Raw genomic sequence first — 24,298 nt, forward strand, 5'->3', positions numbered from 1 at the left:
TCCCTTAGGATGACATACCACCCCATTATGCTAGAGTGGTAGAGGACTAATTGGATGATAATTTCCAAATCTGCATCGGCTGATGTGGCCCCGTGAATGGGTTACACACTCACTAGATTTGAACTCTCTCAATTACTTTTTCTGGCATATGCTAAAGACAGGTTTTTTCAGAAAAAAAAAATCTAAGAAACAAATCATTACAATGCATCACAGATATGCATAGTGGAGATGCTATGGAAAAGCATTGACATTGTTGCAATTTCACACAGTGTGAATTTCAACAGATCTATGCATTGCTAATGAGGGACAACCTATGGAATGTGCCATGCAAAATTATTGACCAAATCATAAACAAATGTTATCATGTTATTTCTTACATGTTCAGATTTCTGAGAGCCCAGCATGTTAATACTGATGGTAGTCAATTGAGCTTTTGCCTACCACCGTTAGGAATTTCTCCCTGCCCATACACTTAAGAAAAGACTGGTATTGTGAAGAGGAGCCTTCTCTTAGATGTCTTCTTCTAGGACAACAGACGGAGTCAATAATAAGCTACTCAAAAGGTGAGGATAGAAAATTCTTCCTAAGAGTTTAGGTAGAGACATCTTAGAGTCTTCTGTCATAATGAAAATGGATTTATTTCCAAAGCAGGAAACAGTTGAGAGCAGTGTCATTTTGATGGTGAAGAGAAAGGAGAGATTCAGGGCACATGACAATGCTTGGGGAAAGTCAAATCTAAGATCTTATAAATAAATTAAAATTCTGGTAGAAGCAGAATTTGAATCCAGATTTATCTATAAAAATCTTTGCTCTTTCTGCTTCTGCAGATATTTTACAGTTCCTATTATGTGCCAGAAATCATGCTAGCTAAGGAATTGCCAGATTTAGCAAATGAAAATACAGGATGCCCAGTTAAGTCTGAATTTCAGATAAATGATGAATAATTGGTGGACATAATTATATCTCATGCAATATTGAGGACATATTTATATAAAATGAATTATTTGTTATTTTTCATCATTAATCTGGAAGTCAAGTTGATTTACCAGATGAAATACAGTGTACCTAGTTAAATTCAAATTTCAAATAACAATAAGTGATTGTTTAGTGTAGCTATGTCCCATGCAATACTTGGGATATATTTATAGGAAATAAATTACTTGTTCTATTTCATCAGTAATCTGAAATTAAAATTTAATTGGGTGCACTATATTTCTCCTGGCAATTTCTCTATGCTATCTCTATACATTCTCCCTTAATCCAAATTTGCAAAAGTTAGAAGAATTCACCGTTTTTTCCAGTTCAAGTAGATAATAAATGATCAACTTTGAATTAAAACCGTGGCTTATTTCACTTCAGAGTGTGTGCTGGTGGGGATGAGGGGTTTAGACTGCTCTATAAGGTAGACAAGGGATACAGAAAGGGAAGGGATGTCACCATTTTGGTCTGGGCTCTGGTTCTGCACTCGAAGTTTTCTCCTTTTTTTTTTTTCATTTTAAATTATTTATTTTGAGAGGGAGAGAGGGAGAGAGGGAGAGAGGGAGAGAGGGAGAAAGAGAAAGAGTTCGGAAGGGAGAGGCAGAAAGAAAGGGAGAATCCCAAGCAGACTCCATGCTCAGCATGGAGCCTCGCCCGGGGTTCATTCCCACAACCATGAGATCATGTCCTGAGCTAAAATCAAGAGTTGACTACTTAACCAACTGAGCTACCCAGGAGCCCCGCTTTTCTCCTTTCTTAAATTCAGTTTGATCTATTTACTCCATGAATTTGGTTAAATGGAAAAGAATGGGCAAATAATTCTACTCTTATAAATCCATAAACAGCATGCCAGTTTTCTTGAATCAAAATTCAGGATGTACACTCTGAAAATAATCTGATAAATGAATGAAATATTGAAAAATAATGATGGTCACAAAAATCTGATGTAAATAGTCACTTAACCCATAATTCCAAGTCCTTTATGAGCACACAATAAACTATGTTCCTTCATTTGGTGGTACAACACTTTTTTTTTCTTACATTAATACCACTTCCTGGCATTAATATAATTTCTCATTTGTCTTTAGTGGTTTGCATTTTCCACCTATCAGTATCAGAATCCCTAGATTACATTAAAACCTCTAAAGAGAGATTTATAAGACATATAAGAATTCTTGATAGTAATAATACACCTCCAGTTTTTAATTAATTTCAAATATATTTCTATACCATTTACCACAAACTAATTCAAATAATCGACCTAGAGCACTGGAGTTAAAGAGAAATCTAAACTGGAGACTCATGTGATAGTATTTCCTTTTGCATAATAAACCCAAAGTACATATGAGTTGCTTCTGTTTATTCATCTGTTTTTTTCCTGAGTGGACATAATCTTTTGCACACACCTACCACTCTCTCATCTGATACCGCTCAGAACAAATGCCTTACCTTGGTTGGATATTATATGTGGGTTGGATTGGATGTTGAATACAGGTTGGATGTTGGCTGAATGGTTGGATGTTGAATATGTATTACTGCAGGATATGTTATCCCTCTAATTAATGCAATCTAGTCTAGAAAGAGATTTATATCTGATAATACAACTTGAATAGAATAGAATCCAAAGTACTACCTGAAATAGACTCTGGCTGATTTACTAATAGATTTTTTAAAACTAATGTTCATTTCTGAGACCATTGTACTTAGTGTTGATCTGTAATAACAAAAAAAATACTAACAAATCTGGGGATTTTTTATTTTATTTTGTTTATTTGGAGAGAGTGAGAACAGAAGCAGGAGAGGGGCAGAGAGAGAGAGGGAGAGAATCCCAACAGGATCCACGCTGTCAGCACAGAGCCTGATGTGGGTCTTGAACTCATAAACTGTGAGATCATGACCTAGGTGGAAACCAAGAGTCGGACACTCAACCAACTGAGCCACCCAGCCACCTATGGGGATTTTGTTTTGTTTTGTTGTTTGAAAAGTACAGATCATGACTCATTAGCAAGTGGATTAAGCCATTTGGAATGAGAAAGATGAGCATGCATAGTACATAAAGTGGCAAAGTATTATTTTTATGCTCCTTAAATCCATAGATCTGAGTCAAAATCATTTGAAATCCTACGTACTTTTTTGCTTGGCAAAAAAAAAAAAAATGTTCTCTTGTATAAATAAATGTTCCCTTAGAACCTTATCTAAAGGGAAACATTAACCTTACTTATTAGAAAATCATAGTTATTGATACCTTTAATAATTAAATGTCACTTTTATTACCCTTTGGTTCATCATTTTCATGGAAGATAGTTTTAGACAGCTATTTATATACCAACAGTGGCTGCCTCAATCTCAAAAACTTTGAAATCCTTTATAATATGAAATTCATCCCCCCTAATGCTAATATCTTATCCATTTCTGCAGCTGCAGAATTGCCAGATTTTGTCTCTCTTCAATATCTGCCATGAGGCTGTATTCCAGCTCTGGCCTTTTCGTCTGTAGTCTTTCAATATAACCTCCCAATGAGAGGCATCTTTTTTTAACCTCTCTTAATCTCTCTCTCTCTCTTTTTCTTCCCCCTCCCCAACTCTTCTTTATCACACGTGAATGCCTAAAATGCTACATGGTGGCTTATGTCATTTGATTGTTCCAAAAGATCTGTAAGGTAGAAGAGAATGTTGGAAAGAACCCCAACTGATTCCACCAAATGCCTGCAGCATGCAAAGCGCTTGTTGAGATGTTGTCAAGTATAATCCTCACAATAAGTTTGTGAAAAGATAGAATTGCTTGCCTATCATAAACCATCTTACTGGGGCACAGAGTGGTAAACTGGGTAGCAGATATATTGCCAGACCAGCTGAGATGCACAGAAGAAAGATTGCTTATACAAGTCATAAGAGAGATGCAGTGAAAGCAGGACGGACTTCTAGTTTAGTGCTGGCTCCTTCCCCCTAAACACTCACATACTTTTGTACCTTTCTGGAGAAATGATAAAAGAGTAAGTGGCTATATTATGAGCATTTCCTTCTAATACATTGGCTTCCAACAGTGTTTTTACGGCATATTTGCAGTTTTAGCAGCTTAGAAATATAAGAGTGGTATGTGTTGTTTTCCTAATCTAACAACAGCAATGATAATAACAGAATATCTAGTTTGTTTGTTTCTCACTTTTTTTTGTTTGTTTGTTTGTTTTCATTTTGATGAATGCAGGAGGCCAGATAAAAGAGCTCTGGGTATTTAAGCCATTTTCTGCAATAACAACAAAAATTGATTTGTCCCATCATTATCCCTAAAGTGCCAAGTTTTGAGGTCATAAATTATTCTAATCTCGAAAGTATTCCACTTCTGTTCAGCTCTGAACTGGATGAGATTGTCAGGTTCTAAGATTTGAGTCCTATGCTGCTGTGATGAGGAGAGTAAAAAGCATGTAAAATAAATGATTTGCCCAAGGGATTCACATTTATGATTGATTATTGATCTTTTGAAGGGTTTTCTGTAAGTAGAAAAGTTTTTGCATTAAACCTTATTCTAGAACACAATCAAAACATCTTTTACATACAACTTTAACATGGTAACATAACCTATTTTAAAGGCTTGTTTAGGAAGAGGACTCTGGTGCCTGGTGACTCTCATTTTATGTGACTTCCCTGCTGCCTTTGACATTGTTGACAACCAATTCTTCAAATTCTCTTTTGTCCAGGTTCTGACACTTTCTTTTTCTGATACATCGTCTTGCCTTTTTGACAAGTTCTCCTTAATTGGCTCTTCTTGCTTCTATCTTCCAGCTGTGGGGTAGTCCTTGCTCCTCTGCTCATTTGACTTTATTTCCATACTCTCAGAAAATTAAGCTCTTTCTATGGCAGCTTTCTCACAATTTTTTCTCTGAATTACTCCTGGCAGCAGCAGTAATTAATGCAGATTCATTCCATCCTGTGTTTCACCTTAAAAATGTTATTTATTTTCTGTTTCATAATACTTCACTGGAAGCACACATAATAATTTTTTTTTTAGAATTGTGAAAAATTTTAAACATTTTCCTCATATTTTGAAGCATATTTCCAAGTTTTATCTCATTGAATCCATAGCTTTTATGCACCCCTGGCTCTAGTCAGGTCTCTTGGAGCAGGAATACTATCTGAGAGGCTCTGTCTTAAACTATCTTTATCTCCAGCTCTGACCTGCATCTCAAGTTCAGGCACACCTCTGACTGGTCAGGATTTTACTTGGCAGTTCTGGCAAATATCTGACATGCAACATGTTTAAAGCCAAACATATAACCTTCCCTTCCAAACGGACTCCTCTCTCTCTCGGAACAGGATTATGATGTTCCCAGTAACATGAGATAAAGATTTCAATATTATTTTCAATTCCTCTTTTAATTTGCATATAAAATAATTAAATCTTATTATTATATTCTACTTCTCTTTCTTACTTCCTCATAGTCTAGCATCTTCCAGAGTACATGCAAGGATCTTTAACCTTTTTGGAGTCATGGACTGTTTTTGTCAACCGAAGCTCATGTACCTCTCCCCAGAGGATCTATATTGTAGTACATACATTTTTTCTTTTTTTTTTATTTCAAGTTTTTATTTAAATTCTAGTTAATTAACATATATGGTAAAATTGGTTTCAGGTCTAGAATTTAGTGATTCATCACTTACATACGATACCTGATGCTCATAGCAAAAATAGCCATTTAGCCCACCCCCCACCACCTCTCTCCATCAACCCTCAGTTTGTTCTCTATAGTTAAGAGTCTCACATGGTTGGGGCACCTGGGTGGCTCATTTGGTTAAGCGTGGGACTTCAGCTCAGGTCATGATCTCACAGTTCATGGGTTTGAGCCCCAAGTTGGGGTCTGTGCTGACAGCTCAGAACCTGGAGCCTGCTCCAGATTCTGCGTTTTCCTCTCTCTCTGCCCCTCCCCTGATCTGTCTGTCTCTCTCTCAAAAATAAATAGACGTTAAAAATAACTTAAAAAAAAGTCTCTTATGATTTGCTTCCATCTTTTTTTTCCCTTCCCCTATGTTCATCTGTTTTGTTTCTTAAATTCCACATATGAGTGAAACCGTATGGTATTTGTCTATCTCCGACTGACTCATTTTGCTTAGCATAATACACTCTAGCTCCATCCACATGGTTGCAATGGCAAGATTTCATTCTTTTTGAGGATGGAGTAATATTCCATCGTATAGCTATGCCACATCTTCTTTATACATACATTTTTGAGGGGGTTCAAATTCCCTACCCCAATAAAATGGCTTTAGCATCTAGCTTCCTTTCCTCCAAGACTTCCAAATTGCTGTCAGATTTATCTCCCTTAAATACAGTCTTTATTAAGCCATTAGCCAACTCAAAAATGTTACACTATATACACTATAAACCACTCATAGCATAAAATGAGAGAGTTGGGTGCTGTTTTAATATGTATTAAGGGTTTATTTGGCTCAGCACTCTATACATATTATTATAGTTAAGACTCACAGTACAATTACCTGATAATATTATCTTCTTTTTATAAGAAGGAAAAGGAGACATACATATTTAGGAGGGCTGTCTTACCTCAAACTTTATAATTTTTCTCTTACTCCAAGTTGCCTTCATTTGTTCTCTTGTCTCAAATCCAAACACTTTACTTTGCCTTACATAAATGTTTTTTCCCCAAAACTTTTTCTAACTTTGTACTCCATGACTATCTTTTTATGAGTTGGAATTCTCTTATTATTCTCCCCCAAATTTGACATGTACATAAGTTTTCATATGTTGCCTTCTCATCTAAGAAAAGGAAAAAACAATCAATGGTTCTTGCCCTTGCTATCCAACTCCTTCCCATCTTTCAAGGCACACTTTAATTTGTGATTTCCTCTTCCATAGCTTCCCCTATGAACATACAATCAGTAATTTTAAACATACACTCCATTGTCATTTTCTTTTAGTATTTTGTCTGCAATCATTTTGTACTATTCTTAGCTTAGTGCTATATATAACCTCTCAACCCAGTAAACTATAGACAGTTGAAGGAGTCATGCAATTTAATTTACAAACAGCAGGGGCTCCCTATATCTGTTGAATGAATGATTACATATGTATGCATAAGTGACCCATTTTCCAGGCATACAACCCAGCCACATTTTCTAATCTTTATTTTCTCTAAGCTTTGTGAATTCTTTATGAAGTAGAGTGACAAAGAGTGTTGATTTTTTTTCTTTAAAATGTTATTTAAGCATTCACTTTAACCACACTGGAAACATATATTGAACCCTAAAGGGAGCCCTACGTTTAAAATGGTGAAAAGGGAAATTTCCCTCAACGCTGTGGTTCTTAAATAGGCCATTAGGCTTTTCTTCGGTCAATACTTATTTTCTCAATCAGAATGAGAGACTGGTACAATTTTCCTTAAAAAACAAGAGAAATAGAACTTGTTCATTCTTGAAAATCTATTAAATCATATGTTTAGTGTTAACCGGCCTGGGCATTGACATGGAATGTTGAGAACTATGTCCAGCAAGCCCACAAGTACATCATCTACATGATCCTAACTAGAATATTCCCATTAGCTGATGTCTGTGTAGCCGTAAGCCAGGGAGTATGTATAGTACATTTTCAGAGAAGCAAGAAAAATTTAAAAATTCCCAAATCATACATAATAAATCACAGAAAGGGCCTAATATGAAAAGATGACTTCTTTTCTCCCAATTTCAATATTATATGGCTTGTTCTGTCCCTATATGTAAAAGAACTGGACACCCTAAAGAAATCTGAAACATGAATGTTTATGTTTACTTATTTAGTCCTGTATATGTACCACCTTTTTCAGTAGGAGGAAAAATAGGCAATTCATTCATTCTTTTAATAGTTATTGAGTTCCTACTCTAGACTATAACCTCTGCCTTTTCTACCTATTGAGCGATTATCCTTCAGTAAGACATCAGGCCTCTCTCGCTAAATTGCATTCATGTCTAGAAATCACAGACAGCTATAAGCTTACCTCCTTTCAATCAACACTAGAATATGCATTTACTTCAGACACTAAGTAGTATGTACATTTTTTAAGGAAATGTCTAGTTGAAGTATACCATGTAATACAGAAAATGTACCACTCTGTTAATTTTCAGAGAGGAAACACATCCATGAAATCATCAAGCAGTTCAGGAAATCAAACAATATGAACCCTTCTAAAAGTCTCCTTGTAGTATCACTAGACTCCACCCTCCTTCTGCAAAGGCACATCACTATCTTGACTTGTCCATTTTTTAAATTTCTGAAAGCCTGTCTCTTATGTTTACCTGAAACTCACCATCTTGTCATTTACATCCTTAAGCCTGTTAATCACATTTGTTTTAAAATCTCTGATTGATAACTCCAATATCTAGTTCTCCAATGGGTCTTTCTATTGTTTGCTTGTCTTATTTTGGTCATTTGATCCCAAGTCCTGGTATAGTTGATCATTTTTTGTTTTGAGTGTGAAATACTATGTAGGAAAGATTGAAATGATGTTTTGAAGCTTTAGAAGACATTACTTTCCTCCAGATTCAGTTTTTCTTGTTTCTGGAATTGAATTTGAGACTGAGTTTTGATGTTCCTGAAGGCTAGTTTAATTCTGAACTTACTTAAATACACATTTCTTCTCGTGGGTAGGAATAAAGGTCACTTCTTTCTAAACCGTCAGGTAATAAAAGTTGCATGGACTCATATTCTCTTTGACAAATACCAGGAAATATAGCTTTAAGTGTTGTGTTCTACTGAAATCATTCTACCTCTTCTACCTTCCATTATTGTTTGACTTTTGCTATTCTTTATACATTTATGACTGCATTATGTTGTTAATTTTATGTAAATTTTCTCAAATTTTTTTGTGGAAGAGGATGGCATAAGAATACCAAATAAATAAACATAGCTATATGGGGTTTGAAAAATGTTTGGGTTATATTTCAAGGTTCTACCACCAGATAATTTTAATTTTGTTTTTTGGTGGTGCTGTCATCTGCTTGCTTTTGGTCTGGTTTGGTTCGCTCAATATTTCTTCTTAGGAATTTTGTAATAACATCTGAATTATCTGGAAAATGGTCCCTCTCCAACTCCCATAGTTCTAGTGGGCATGTTAGTTTCCTAGGACTGCCATCACGAAGTACCAGAGACTGGGTAGCTTAAGACAAGAAAATGTTTTTCTATCATAGTTTAGGACAGAAGTCTAAAATTAAGGGCTTAGCAGTGTTGGGTCTTTTGGGGCGCCTCACAGAGAGAATCTGTTCTACGCTTTTCTCCTACTATTTGCTGGCAAATTCGCACATGGTGAACTCCCTGTGTTTTTACATTGTTTTCCCTTTGTATATGTCTGTCTCCCTGTCTCTCCTTCTCTTCTCATAAGGACACCAGTCATATGGGATTAAGGACCCACCCCACTCTAGTATGACCACATCTTAACTAAGTTCATGGATGGGAATTCCTGACACTCAAAGCAGAAACAAATAAATCCCTTTATTTGTTTATCCATGAGATTGTTTTCTGCAATTAGAAATTGTTGTTTCTTTGTTTCTTTGTTTTAATGAAAGGATTTTCAATAGAACCAAGCACAGGACAATTTTGAATGTTAGCTGGAAGGCAAGTGAGAGAGAGGGAAATGAGTGTGAATTGAAAATTTTTTCAATATACCTATTGACACAGTTTGAATCATTGGGTCTGTTTCCAGTTTTTTTAATTCATCAAACAATCTAGATATGTACAAATGATAGATTGGTTAAATAAATTAATGAAATTTGCATTCTAAATATTGTGGTGCTATCAAAATTGTAGGGTGGATTTATGTGTACTTACATAGAAAGGGCTCAAATGTTAGGTCAAAAAATAAGCCATGGAACAAGGTGTGTATTTTGATATCATTTATGAAAACCATGCTTGCACACATATGAACCTACATACATACACACTTAGAAATGTATACCAGAGGGTATATCGAAAACTGCTGATACCGGGGGCAAAGAGAAAAGATTTCTAATTTTATCCTTCTATGTATTCTTTCTTCATATATTGCCATATATTCATTTACTACTAGCTTCATTAAAATCAAACAGGTCATCAACACAAAAGGAAATAATCTTGGCAGTGTTTCTTGCCTTCTTTGACAGGCTGTGTTTTCCTTCATTCCCATGTGTTCTCATAGTTGTAGAGACGGTTGGCCTTTGAAAAGCATGTATGTGTGGCACATACATAAGTACCTGCGGGGAATAAGAAGTTATCAGTGGTGAATAAAGAATGCTGAGCTGAAGCTGAAGTGGACAGGAGATCTGCTCCTTAGCCTTAGGCTTTTGCTGCCACGGGGCCGTTATAACCCAGCATTGTGATCTTTATATATATTTCTTGATGCACATTTTTCAGTCTGTCTGTAGGATAAATTCCTAGAAGCTGTGCCGCTGAGTCCAAATAAATGTACATTTTAGATTCTGATTGATATAACTAAACAGAAGCCAATCACTATTACTGGGTTAGTATTACTAAATGGCTTTCCTCGGATATTTAGGTGAAGTACAGATTCTGGTTGGATCTTGGCGAGGGCTCCCAAAGTATAATGTGGCATTTTTATTTAATAAGAAAATTGGCTTTGCTTGCGTTCTCCCTTAGTGCAAATTTAAACTGCTTGGTGTCAAAAAATAGAGAAAAATGGCATTTGCTTCTCCCTTCTCATCCCCACACACATCAAAGCTGGTACAGCTGTCTCTGAAAAGTAGACATCTTTCACTTACGATGAAGGCAACAATAGAGACAGAACTGAGCCTCATAGCAACAAATCAGATGCCTCTAGGAGAGCCAAATGGAACAGCACAAGGCCCTGTGCCAAAAATCCGAAGAGGCAGGAAGTGCCTTGGGATGGGCTCCAGCTGCAGCGGAAATGTGAGAAGCCTCAAATGGTTAAAAGGAAATAGTCTGCCAGGGGAGAGACTTGTGTGTTGCAGGAGGTGTTGCTACAAAGAATTTTCTCTAGCTCTTTCTTGTTGAGTTATTTAATACCACGCATATCAGTTTTCTTTGTACTGAATTTCACTGCACGAGGTAGGGAAGGGGTACGGAAGACAGATACTGATTTCACCTCTTCTGCTGATGCTGCCATCTCGTCCTGCCTGTGACATCCCCATGAAAACACCACTGAAGGGTCAATGAGCTGGAAAATGGCTACTTTTATCCTCCAAAATAATATTTCACTGATATCTATGCTTGAAAATTCACACAGTATTTCAAGGATATAGATTTATTATGAAATGTAATTTTTGCTCTTAGGGAAGGCATATACTTTCATTAAAGGAACATTTCATCCAAAGGGCAAATATAAACAGAGATGAATGTATTCATCGGTCTGAAAATCTATATGATGAGGGAAGGGGCAAATAACATTACTCCTGTTAAAGATTCTATATCCGACAAAATGAGAACTAATATGGTGTGACCTTAACTGAATATAATCTGTGATGCAATCTAGAATATTCATAACATAGCTTTTATTTGTGAAATTTCTTTTTTGTATCAATTTGCAAAGCACTGTCACATGCCCTCACTGGCAAGCAATTTATGCCAATTAGTAATCTTGTGAGTTTTGCAAAATAGGTGTTAAATTTGATTCACCCATGTTCCCTCAAGTCCCTTTGTAAAAAGGTCAGAGTCTAAAATTCAATAAGCAATTCTGAGATTACAGACCTGAGAGGTAAAGTACGTTACCCAAGGTCATACTGGTTAGTAACAGAGTAAGACCTGCACTTCTGCAGAGCTCAGAGGCACAACCACTGAAGTCCTACTCGCTTTTATCCTCTCTCTCTCTTGAGAGACAACGTGGGCTCTTTGTCATCAGGCTTTTCTCTGGTTCACTGTCAATAACAGACATTATGTTTTCAGAGCCGCTCTCCACACTGAGAAACTTTTCTTCGTACTGAACTACTTACTACACTTAGTGTCATGTGGCATTAGTTGTGCAGTTTGGGCTCCATGGAAGGAACATTATTTTCACACTGAAAAGGATAAAATGCACATGAAAAGGCGCAATCAACTCCAAACACAGGTATAAAGAGAGAATGAAAGAATAGCTATCAGCTTTTAATGAGCTCACACCTTGAAGGCCAAGAAACTTTGGTGTGATGAAAAGAGTGCAGGTTGTCATATACAGGTTGAGTTTCAATTTTGACTTTTACCTTTTTTGCTGTGTGGAATATAATCAAAATACTTCTAGCTATTTTGAGCCTTGGATTCTTCAGTGACAAAGTAGGCATGGTAATAGCTATGTCATAGGGTATTTTTAAAGAGCTAAAATAATGTATGTAAAATGATTATGCTTCTTGGGTGCTTAATACATTTTAGCTATAATTAATGCAGTATGAAATCAACTTAGTGAGATGACTTAGATTGCATGTGATTTCCAGAATATATTCTAATTAATAAGTGATTTATCAGAACTTTGGGGGGAAATAAGTGGGTATTAAGACTTAGCAAGTATTCACTGAAATCAAATCATGATACATGGATCTTAATTTATAAAGAGTGGTGCTAGATCAGGGGTCAGCAGAGTAAAGCCTAGGGGTCAGATCTGGTCTGCAGCCTATTATATGGCCTGAGAACCATGAAAGTTTTTATATTTTTAAATGATTGGAAAAACAGCTTAAAAGATATTTCACTGCCTACGAAAATTATATGAAATTTAAATTGCAGTGTCCATAAATAAAGTTTACTGGAACACAGCCACACTCATTCACTGGCATTAGGTCTAAGACAGCTTTCCATTGGAATGACAGAGCTGACTTAGCCGCAACAGAGATCATATGACCTAGAGGCCTAAAGTATTTACTACCAAGCTTTTTATAGGAAAAGTTTGCAGACCTCATAGTAGAACATTAGGTCAGAGAAAGACCCCAGACACATTATATCTGTATTTCACCAAGTGTTTAAATCAGCCACCTTGGGGCGCCTGGGTGGCGCAGTCGGTTAAGCGTCTGACTTCAGCCAGGTCACGATCTCGCGGTCCGTGAGTTCGAGCCCCGCGTCGGGCTCTGGGCTGATGGCTCAGAGCCTGGAGCCTGTTTCCGATTCTGTGTGTCCCTCTCTCTCTGCCCCTCCCCCGTTCATGCTCTGTCTCTCTCTGTCCCAAAAATAAATAAACGTTGAAAAAAAAATTAAATCAGCCACCTGTGACAGAGGCAGCTAACTGAGGAACAAACACAAGTGCTGCTCCTGTATATTCTGTACATATTTCTGGAAGGTGCCTGCCCCCTATGATTATATATCCCAGGCTCCCTTCTTCGAGGTGTGTGGCCATGTGAAAAGCTTGGCCAATTAAATATGAGTGAAAATAACATGTATCATTTCCAAGAGAGAGTTTTCAAGAAGCAGGAGTTCCTTCTCCTATGCATTTTACCCAGCAGGTTCTAGGGGATGGCTGAGCCACAAAACATATAGAGCCAGGGGCCCTGGACTGCATGTCAGAAGTGGCAACCTGCCCACCTGAAGCACCTGTTTTGGACTTCTATTTGAGTAAAAAATAAAGTTCGGTTGTATTATCACTGAAACTTGAGGAGTTTGTTTATTAGTGTCTCTCTAATTCACTCTTAAAATGTTCTGAAAAAGATAAGGCAATGTGTCTGAATGAAAATACTTACATGCATTTAGTAATGATCATCTGTGCTCAAACAGGGTTGGTTAATCAATCGATGCCAACATGGATGGAAGAGGTGTAACACCTGCATTCTTCCATCCTTGCTCCCACACTAAGAACCAATACTGCAGGACAAAATGAGTAATTTTTAATGTTTTAAGCCTGCCTTCAGAAGAATTCTTTTGGTGCACCTGGGTGGCTCAGTCGGTTAAGCATCTGACTTGATTTTGGCTTAGGTCATGATCTCAAGGTTTCTGATATCGAGCCCTGCACAGGGCTCTGTGCTGACAGGGTGAAGCCTACTTGAGATTCTCTCTCTCCCACTCTCTCTGCCCCCCCCCCCAGCTCCTGTTCTCTCTATATCAAAAATAAATACATAAACCTTAAAATAATTTTAAAGACGATTCTATAATTATACAGGAGATTGGACTAATAATTCCTCTAATTCTGTCTTTCAGTCCTTGAATTTAATCATTAAATGCTTTCTTGCTTTAATCATGCATGTGTTATTTTGTTTCAAAAATTTAAAGGTCAGTTAGATAAAAAGCAATTCCGTGACTTTGGTTTTCTATAAATTGACTATATACACAGGTCCTAAATATACAATTCAGGGACTTTTGATTAAGTTATTCATTTTGTCATACAGTAAATAAGGTACCCTGGGGAATAGGAAGATATGATGAAGGACTGGTGTACTTGTTAAGATATATCCATCTGCAAGTAAGAAAATGCCAACTAACACTGGCTTAAATAATAGAAATAAAGGTATTTAATCATTTCACATGAAAGAAGTTTTAACCTGACTGAGACCATGTTAGCCAAGAGATCTATGTTGCCATCATACACAATAAGATCAATTAGTAGTTAGGTAATAAGTCATACTGACATCATATAGCTGATAAGATATACTGAGAAGGGCTTATTGTTTCTTTGTTTTTATGGCCCAAAATGTATAATCTAATCATGAGAAAACATCAGATAAACTCACATTGTGGGACATTCTATTAAATAATTGACTAGTACTCTTCCAAAGTGTGAAAGTTATTTAAAAAAATAAATAAATTAGGAAAGATTGAGAAATTATCACAGATTGAAGGAGACTAAAGAGACATAATAACTAAATTCAATGTGGCAATTTGCAGTGCATCCTGAAATAGAAAAGAAGATATTAACAGAATAACTAGAAAAACCCAAATATGGTCTATAGTATAATTAATAGTATTATACCAGCATTCATTCTTAGTTTTGATAATTGTATTATGGGTATGCAAGATGTTAACATTAGGAGGAGCTGGTTAAGGGCATATGGGAATTATCTGCTATTTTTGTCACTTTTCTGTAAATCTAAAATTATAAATATAAATATAAATATAAAAGCCTGGAGTTGGTAATTCCAGATGCAGTAGGGTGATGCAGGAACATCATCAGGAGCTAAAGATTTGTTTCTACTTTCCCATTCTGCCATTTTTCTTTGTTCCCTTTTTTCTCTAGGTCTAGCTGCATACCAGATATTCTCCACCGCAGCTCAGATCGACACATCTCCATCCTGCTCTATTCCTGGGCAACTAGCCTTCTATAGGGTTACCAACTGCTCTGTGGCTTCTGGTCAGGCAATGCCTGCAGAAGATCAGCATGCAAAAAGAGTGGGTTTTTATTCACTTGGGTCTTTCCACCTCAGGCAAAGGTTTACAAGAGCCTGAGTCCCTCTACCTATGTTCCTGGTGACAGTTACTGTAGGATACCTCTCTCCTAAAGCTATGATTACAGCCCTTTACATATTCTCATAAATACTCCTGTTCCTGGCATTTTCAAGCCCACTCGTAGTAATGGCACCCTGCAATTGTAATCCCCAAGGGCTACCTGTTCCTCATAGTTCTCTTTTATCCTGCTCATACTTTATGAAACCCTCAATGACCACACTTGCATGTGCTGTCTTATTCCTGCTTAAATTCTGATATATCATTGTCACAAAATAGCCCATGCAGTTCCAAGCATCATATATGCTCTCATGTAATTAGAGAGGTGAAAGCATATAGTGCTTTTAGATACACACACACACACACACACACACACACACACACACACACATGCACACACCTGCTATACATGGTTTCAATTCTACCTCTGTCACTTACTGGCTTCATAGTAGGTCTGACACCTAGTGAGTACTCAGTATTCTCCATCTCATTACCAGAGAGTTAATCGTGCTGTTGTTCAGGATAAATGACTCTAGAGTCATCTTTTACTCACTTTCTTTCCAACCCCATAGCCAGTATGATGATGAATCTTATCAGTTTTGCCTCCAAAATATATCTAGAACCAATCAGTTACTACCCTCTGCACCCTCACAACCCTAACTCACCATGTCTCTTTGGATAATTGCTTTGGTCTCCTGCTTTGACTGCACCTGCCCTCTTTCACACACTCAGTGTTATCTCAGGGACAACCAGAGACTTCTTTTCAAATGTAATTTCCATCTTGGGACTCTTCTGCTAGAACTCTCCCACTTAACTCAGAGGTAGAGCCCTACAAGATCTGCCTCCTTCTGTTACTTTCTTCCCTCACCTTATCTGTATTATTTTCTTCCTTAGGCACTGTCAGCCACACAGAGTTCCTTATTTTTGCTGAAACATAGCAAGTTTGCTTCCATCTCAGGGTCTTTGTTTTTTCCTCTACCTGAAACTTTATTCTACCAGATACTTCCCTAACTCGCTCCCTTGCTCCCTTCACTTCTGTCAGCTCAAATATCAGCCTTTCTTTATGACCCTAGGTAAAAGAAAATGAAACAAAACTCCTTTTCCATTATACCGTCAACCCTCCTTATTCTGTTTTTGCATTGTTTTTCTCCATAGAACGTTACCATTACTCACATATATTAGTGTTTTTCCGTATGCATACGTGCATATGCACGTACACATATATGTATAACACACATACATTCTTTTTCTCTCATTAGAATATGTTGTCCTTAATGCTATAGATTTTACTCATTATTATATCCCCATTGCCTGGAATGGTAGCTGGTACATAAAATGTACGTAAAATAATTTTAAGTAAGTGAATGTATGAGTATCAGTTAAATGTAAATCTGGAAAAAATGCTTTTTAAAGGTTATTTCCCTCCTGGGATTTGGGGACATCTCTTCATATGAAAGAAGCAAGAGAGAATTTGAACAAAATGACTTCATCACCCACTGACGAAGCTGCTCAGAAAAGGGAAAGTCACTGCTCATCAAGAATTCCTTCAACATTCCTCTTACAGAGCCAACCTGAATGGAGACTTCCTTAGGCAGCTAGAGACAAGTTTTATGGATACAGTAAATAAATTTTTATTGCTAAGCAAGCCAAAATGTAAGCAGGAATGCTTAATGATACTCTAGCTACCCGGGGAGTGAACTTTCGCCATCCTTCATACATTGCTGACATGTCAACTACAGCACTTCACACTTGACTGAGAAGCTATTAAAACAATTACCAGGTCATTAACAAGGGCTTTTAAGACCAGTTTTGAAACCATACTAGTGAGAAAATTTGCTTTGATAGGCATATTAGACCACAGGGTGGCCTAGATTTGGACAATTTCCAACTGTCCTCTGGCTTCTCTTCTCTTACTCTTCTGATTTCTAGGGACACTCCCAAAGGTAGGTAGATGACTATTTAAAATTTCATTAAAATGGCTTCCATTTATGCCTGAACAAAGGGAAGGCAACCGCTTGTGCCTGTGGTTCTCAGTACCCAGATTCAGATACAGTTTTCTGTAACCAACTTTGTCAGGCTTACTCCCCTCCGAGCTTGAGGCCTTCTCTCACCCCCAACACCCAAGTTCACTGGCTCATATGGCCTATAGCTGTCCTAAAGCTTCCACAGAAGCAGCTCACCCTCCCCTTGCTTCCCGATGCCACACGGTACTTTCAAATAACCCTCTCTCCACTGGAGGCAAGATTTCTACCCCTTCTCTCCTCACAAGGTATACAGAAGAACACACACCCGTCCTGGTCATAATAATTTACATAGATTATAAGTTACAGACATGCCTAACCAGATAAATATATGTTTGTATTTTAAAGAGGAGTCTAACACAAATGGATTAAGTGCTGTTTAACTTGTTAGCTCTGAGGAAAATAGTACTGTTCTATTTTATTGAGGGAAAAATTAAAGATCACAATGAATGATACAGAGACCAGTTAGGAAGGTCTTAACTAACTCTCTCTTAATTTATGATTACATGAAAAACTAAGCAATAACTATCGTTACCAGATGTCATTTTTTTGACCTTCCCTTTTTCCCTAGGGTGGGGTTCTTTATAAATAGGCCAGACATATAGAGATAGAGAGATGAATATGCATGCCAAAGAGATTAGATCTCATGTAGCTGAAATCTGACAGCTAAACCAGGTAGCCATTCTAGGGGGGTATCCTGACCCTTTAACACTTTCCACAGGACATTCTGTAGCAACTTTATTGCTTATTTGGGACACTGATGAGGAGTGTCTTCTTACTCATTTATGGCAACATTAAACAGTTGGTCAATGTGATTTCTAAACAAAGAAATTCCTAAAGCAGAGGATGTACAGATATTACATGTTCTCTCTTACTGCAGACACCTAGCCTATCTCAGAAAGAAAACAGAAATTTTGTAGAACTTCACTTAATAAGCTCTAGTCAAAGTCTGTTACTAATATGGAGACTCAGGCCTCTTTGGGGGCTTTTCCATAGACTCTTGCAGAACAAGTAACAAGTATACTTTTTGATTAGGAAAGTCTCTCTCTTTTTTCACATCAATTTTACTGCCAGCACATCTCCTCCCACAGAAAATAACTGAGTAGAAATCAGATCTTGATATTCTACTCATAGAGTCTGGCTGCAATCAATTGCAACTCTTATGGGAAGTAATCCTGCTGTCAGTTTTGTTTCATTTATTTCTTAGACTACCTAAGAGACCTATTTCAGTACTTAGAAAATTACAGATTGTTTCAGGTCTTCATGCTGTTCAAAGTAAACTACTAATAATAGCAAAATAATGGTTGGTCCCTTAATTTTAGTGATTGTTTACAATAATTAATGAAAATTCTATCATCTTCAGATAAGAGTGTTGCAGTTTGAGAATCCAAATTTTTTTCTAGACGTGAACAAAAGAGACATCCTATAGTCCTTCTAGTACATACACTTTGTTATCTTACAAATCACATAATTAGTTACCACATGTTTATTTTTTCTCATATGACAAAATAGGTCATATTATCTGTTGCTATATAAAAAAAAAACCTCATGATTTAATGCCTTTAAACAAGAATAAACATTTCTTGTCTCATGGTTTCTGTGGATCAGGAATCTGGGAGGAGTCTGATGGGCTCCTCTGTCTTGGGGTCTCTCTTACAGGGTTGCAGTCAGGGTGTTGTGGGGGCTACAGCCATCTGAAGGCTTCAGTAGGCAAGGGAGATCTAGATCCAAGATGTCCGACTCACATAGTTGGCAAGTCGGTGCTGGCTGTTTGCAGGAAGACTTAGCTCTCCACGGTATGGACGGCTCCACTGGACATCTTGAGTAGCCTCCTCATATACCTGTTGCATTTACCCAGAACAAATGGTCCAAGAGAGAAGAGGGCAGAAATGACAATGTGCTTGATGACCCAAGCTTAGAAATCACACACTTTTGCTCTGCTGTACTCTACCAGTCACACACACAAACTCCGGCTCAGGTGGGAAGGAGTACACTAACTAGGGTATGAGCCATTGGCAATCCTCCTGGAGATTGGCTGCCAGATAGCTACAAGCTAGCACCAGGTAGACACCCAATAAATACTAGTTGAATGATTTTTCTTTTTTAATAAAGTAGGAGAATGAGAAGCAGAAAGTGGAATGCCCAGAAGGAACCACAATGCTTGAATAAGCACCACATGCCCTGTTGTTTACACTGTTCTGTAAACAAATGAGAAAACTTCATTCTAAATTATTCACATGGGACCTTATTTTTATTTCTGCTTTGTAATAAATATTTTTAAAGTGAACAGTTAGGTAAAGTATAACAATTTTAATAAGTCTCTTAAGATACCCAAATATTATAACTTTGTAGTTTCCTCATCTGGGTTTGACAAAGTTACAGCAGGGAACTGCTGAACTTAAACCAGTTTTCAAATGGTTATCATAATTCTTTTAAAAATTATGTACAAATGGGGTTCTACATTGTTTTAGTACCCTTCCATAAGGAGTTCAGTGAGAATAATGTGCATAAAATTCACAATCCTGATTATCCCATTGTAACGTATATAAATTCTCCAATTTCATCCTTTTAAAATAAAGAAACAATAAAAAAACAAATAACATTAAAAAATTTTTTTAATGTGACTAACACTTGTAAATAAAAGATACACATTTTCCTTCCCTTAACCACTCCTTTCCCAAAAGATCAATGGGGTTCTCCACCAGAAGAGGGAAAATGATTTTTGAAACCAAGTCTCTGCTTCATCATTTCCTCTTCAAGTCCTTTTGTCCTTGGAATTAGTAGAATAAGGTGGAAGTTCTCTTAGAAGTCATCGGTGCACATCAGTCTTTGGCTTGAAAGTTTCGAAAATTTTCTGAGAGGGAAAAAGTTCTTAACACACTAAGAGCCAACTTTGTTCCTTTGAAAATTAAACGTAATTACTTCACTTGGAAGATTATTTCACAATTCAGTAGATTCACTTCCAGGAAAATTGTCTGCTTTAGTTTCTTTTTTTCTCTTTATACTAGACTTTCAGTAGCTCTCCTTTATTTTGTGAGGCACCCTGTGGGGAATGGGAATGCTTTGCAAATTAAACACTATTTGAGTAAATTCAACATGGAAATGAAGGCCTTTATACCAGAAATTATATTTAGCCTCTGCTATTCTCCTTTGTGTCAAGGATGATGGTCAATTTCAGCATAGATATTCATATTTACTATAAAAGTGGTGCTAAAAATCTAATATTGCAAGTGTTTTTGTGAGAGAGTACTTATGTATATGGATTAGTAGCACTGGACTGTTCTGTTTCATGGTACACTTTTTTTTTTTCTGTCCTCTGTGTTTCATCAACGTTCTGAAACAGTCAGTAACTAGACTCTACACTGCTTCTTTTGGTTCTTTTGTTCTCTCCTCACAAATCATTCTCTCCAGCCCTTAAAAGACTTGTTTTTCATCTTAACTCATTCCAAATTTGTTTGTTGTCTCTTTTAGTATGTTTTCTTGTTTTAAATCATGAGGTGGGAAGCCTTGATTGTACTTTTATAATTTTTTTAATGTTAATTTATTGTGAGAGAGTAAGCGTGAGCGGGGAAGGGGCAGAGAGAAAGGAGGATCGAGGGTCGAAAGCAGGTTCATTGCTAATAGACGCAAGCTCGATGTGGGGCTCGATCATGACCTGAGCCGAAGTAGGATGTTCCACTGACTGAGCCACCCAGGTGCCCTGGCTGTACTTTTAGTGCTTCATTAGGAAACTTGAATGGTTTTGGCTGCTTGACTGATGGATATAGGTACAAGTATATAAATATAGATAGATTATAGATATAGATAGATTTAGATATGAACATAGGTAGAGATAGAGATAGAGATAGAGATAGAGATAGATAAAGATATGTAGATAGATATGCAGAGAAGAAGCACTGTATAATATAGCAGAAAGAGCAGAGGACTACATAGTAGGAATCTTAGTTCTAGGCTTTGCTGTTATACTTGCCTGCTATGGGTAATTGAGGAAATCAGTAACCACTCTGGTCTGCCTTGTCTTCATTTATTCCCTCATTCATTCAAGAAGCATGTATTATGTACTTGGGGATACAGTCATGTATAATATAGGCTAGGTTTTCCCTTTTTTAGAACTAAAGTGTAGTGAAGATTGACAAATTATAAACAAGTAAGCAAAGAATTTAGAGTCTTTAGATTTGGTAATTGCTTTTAATGAATTCATGTAGTAATTTGTTAGAAAATGACAGAAGTAAGAAGGGGGGCTGTATTTAAATAGAGAGACAGGAAAGCCTCTGCCTAAGAAGGCATTATTGGAGTAAAAAGGACCCAGGTATGAGACAAATCAGGGGAAGTGTAGAAAGAGCAAATCAGAAAATGTAATTTTAGGTGATTTTGTTATTTTAGGTTGTAATTTTATTTATATAAGTACCTCTCTGTCAAGGCCCCCTTGAACCCTTTCTTTAAAGAAACTTTTTTTTTTTTTCAAAGTTTATTTATTTTTGGGACAGAGAGAGACAGAGCATGAACGGGGGAGGGGCAGAGAGAGAGGGAGACACAGAATGGGAAACAGGCTCCAGGCTCTGAGCCATCAGCCCAGAGCCTGACGCGGGACTCGAACTCCCGGACCGCAAGATCGTGACCTGGCTGAAGTAGGACGCTTAACCGACTGCGCCACCCAGGCGCCCCTTAAAGAAACTTTTTAAAAAAGTTTTCTGATCATCCCACCCCTACATCTCTGTTTAAAAGACATAGATGGTGTCCACATCCTTAGACCTAAAAAATGAACTCTGAGAGGATTCAAATTCACGTTCCCCTGGAGTGAACTGCTTCACCATTACTGGATAAGAAATAGGAGATTCTCCAAAGCAATCTTGTAGATTTCTTTGGGATTTCCATGTGGTTTCACTTCTCAACTTCCTACTGCTGAGGCCATTTTTTTTTTCCTCTGTGTAACTCTTTCATAAATTTCCAAGTTAAGAGAATAGTTTGTTAATTTTGACTTGTTAAGGGAAAGTATATGTTTAAGAGTTATTAAGAGTTCAAGATTTGGCCGCCTGGTGGCTTAGTTGGTTGAATGTCAGACTCTCAATTTTGGCTCAGGTCATGATGCCAGGGTCGTGGGATTGAGTCCTGTCTCAGGCTCTGTGCTGAGCATGGAACCTGCTTAAGATTCTCCCTTTCTCTCCCTCTCCCTCTTTCTCTCTTTCTCTTTCTCTCTCTCTCCCTCTACCCCTCTCTCCTGCTCGCATGCTCTCCCTATATATAAAATAAATAAAATAAAATAAAATAAAATAAAATAAAATAAAATAAAATAGAAGTTCAAGATCTGATTTTGACTCCACCGGTAAATAGAACTTAGTAAGAACTTGGGCAAGATCTTGGACAAGATTGTAATTATTGGGGCCTCAGTTTCTTTATGTATAGTATGCAAACATTGAACTAGATTGGCTAGTTGTGAAAAATTTTAATTCCATTTTCAAAGGAAATCTTTCATGGAATGCCAGTGCTTTAGTCAGTTATCATTTATTTTGTAAATGATAGAAACTAACTTACAAAAAAGGAATTTATTATAAGAATGTAAGGTGGTGGTGACCACAGTGTTAGAATTATGGCTGATTCTAATAGGGACTATTAGACTGGGCACTAGTCCCTCAGTAAATTTGCGACAGAATAATTTTTATACATTAGCATTTGAGAAAGACTCTTTCATAATACATTACCTAAGAAAATGATGTGTGTAAAAGCCCAACGGTCCATTTTCTTCCTCCCTTTTCCCTTTCTGAACAAGGACGAGGTAATTCTACTATTGACCAAAGAGCAATGTTCACATGTTCTACCTGTCAAAACCATGCTCTAACCAAACTTATCAAATGCCTCTGTTCATTCCCCCCACTACCTTGTCACATAATTAATATTATGTGCCAAAATTCCAGTGAGTTGGCATCAAGTGAACACCTAATTGCTTGGCATGGTATATGTGTAAAAACAATCTGCAGGGTGAAGTATGACTAAGTCCTCCTTGAAGAGACCTCATGAAGACATTAGTATAGCAGGCCAAGGAAAACAAAATGATACCAGCATTTCACTATTCTGACTAGAACATTTCCTAAAACATTCCTGGAAATGTAATAAATGTATCCTTCTTAAGGGTTAAATACTTTTTTTTTTTCAAATTACCTTTAATTTTATAGTCAATCTCCACTGAAATAATATTTACTTACCATTAGTGAGTCCAGTAAGAGCTGCTCAAAATGCAATTTTCTCCCTGGGGCCACTCTGTTCCATGTTTATTGTTACATCTTATCATGTCCTCCAAAAAATAAAAATAGAAACTGCTTACTGGCAGTCATGACAGATGAATTCACCATTCCTTGCCAGTAATCATGAAATACTTTGCACATGAGATTTCTTCAAAGTAATATCTTTTTTGGCTGTTTGAACCTTTTTTAAAAATCTATCTATTTTTTTTTATTCTCACAGAATTACTTTGCGTCCAGCAGATAGCAAATTTTAGCTTATCGATTTTATAAGTAAGCTGATAAAAGTTAATTGATTTGCCCAGGACCACATGGCATGGTTGGGACTGAGATTAGAAACTTATTTTTTTAGTTTCCCGGTTTAAAGTGTTGTATACAGGAATGAAGATCTCACACATACATAGTTTACAAGTGCTATGTAGGTTGCAGAGCTATTTCTAACATGAGGCAAGATTCTAGGAAAGCTCACCAATGCAACCGATTTTTGTTTTTTGCTGTAGCTCCTCAGCAGTAGAAATTCACACAGGCCCTTCCTATCTGTAGTCTCAGACTTTGTTCTTCTCAAGAGAGCAGTGCCATATTGAGGAAATCTAAAAGGGAAATGTATACCTTTTATACACATCGTATATTCTGAAATAACTCACGATGACTTCAATAATGACCTTTGTTACAAAGGATCCAAATGTGTACAGAGAGAATGCGAAAGCCTAGAGATTATTCTGGGTCCCAGTTCAGTCTGGATGC

The 24,298-nt window shown here is 37.0% G+C and overlaps 1 long non-coding RNA gene across 2 annotated transcripts in view; it reads right to left on the reverse strand.

Annotated features, from left to right (window-relative positions):
- Positions 1-9,894: 9,894 nt before the first annotated feature.
- The window catches only part of LOC125175249 (uncharacterized), a 32,677-nt gene continuing 18,273 nt past the window's right edge, over positions 9,895-24,298 (reverse strand). For both annotated transcript variants that reach the window (XR_007155715.1, XR_007155714.1), the window contains exons 3-6: positions 24,024-24,144; positions 23,519-23,607; positions 19,064-19,159; positions 9,895-10,187 (exon numbers count right to left, since the gene is read on the reverse strand). This is a non-coding gene — a long non-coding RNA (uncharacterized LOC125175249). The remainder of the gene's footprint in view (positions 10,188-19,063; positions 19,160-23,518; positions 23,608-24,023; positions 24,145-24,298) is intronic.

This window comes from Prionailurus viverrinus, chromosome C2, assembly GCF_022837055.1.
Source record: "Prionailurus viverrinus isolate Anna chromosome C2, UM_Priviv_1.0, whole genome shotgun sequence".
Lineage (NCBI taxonomy): Eukaryota > Metazoa > Chordata > Mammalia > Carnivora > Felidae > Prionailurus > Prionailurus viverrinus.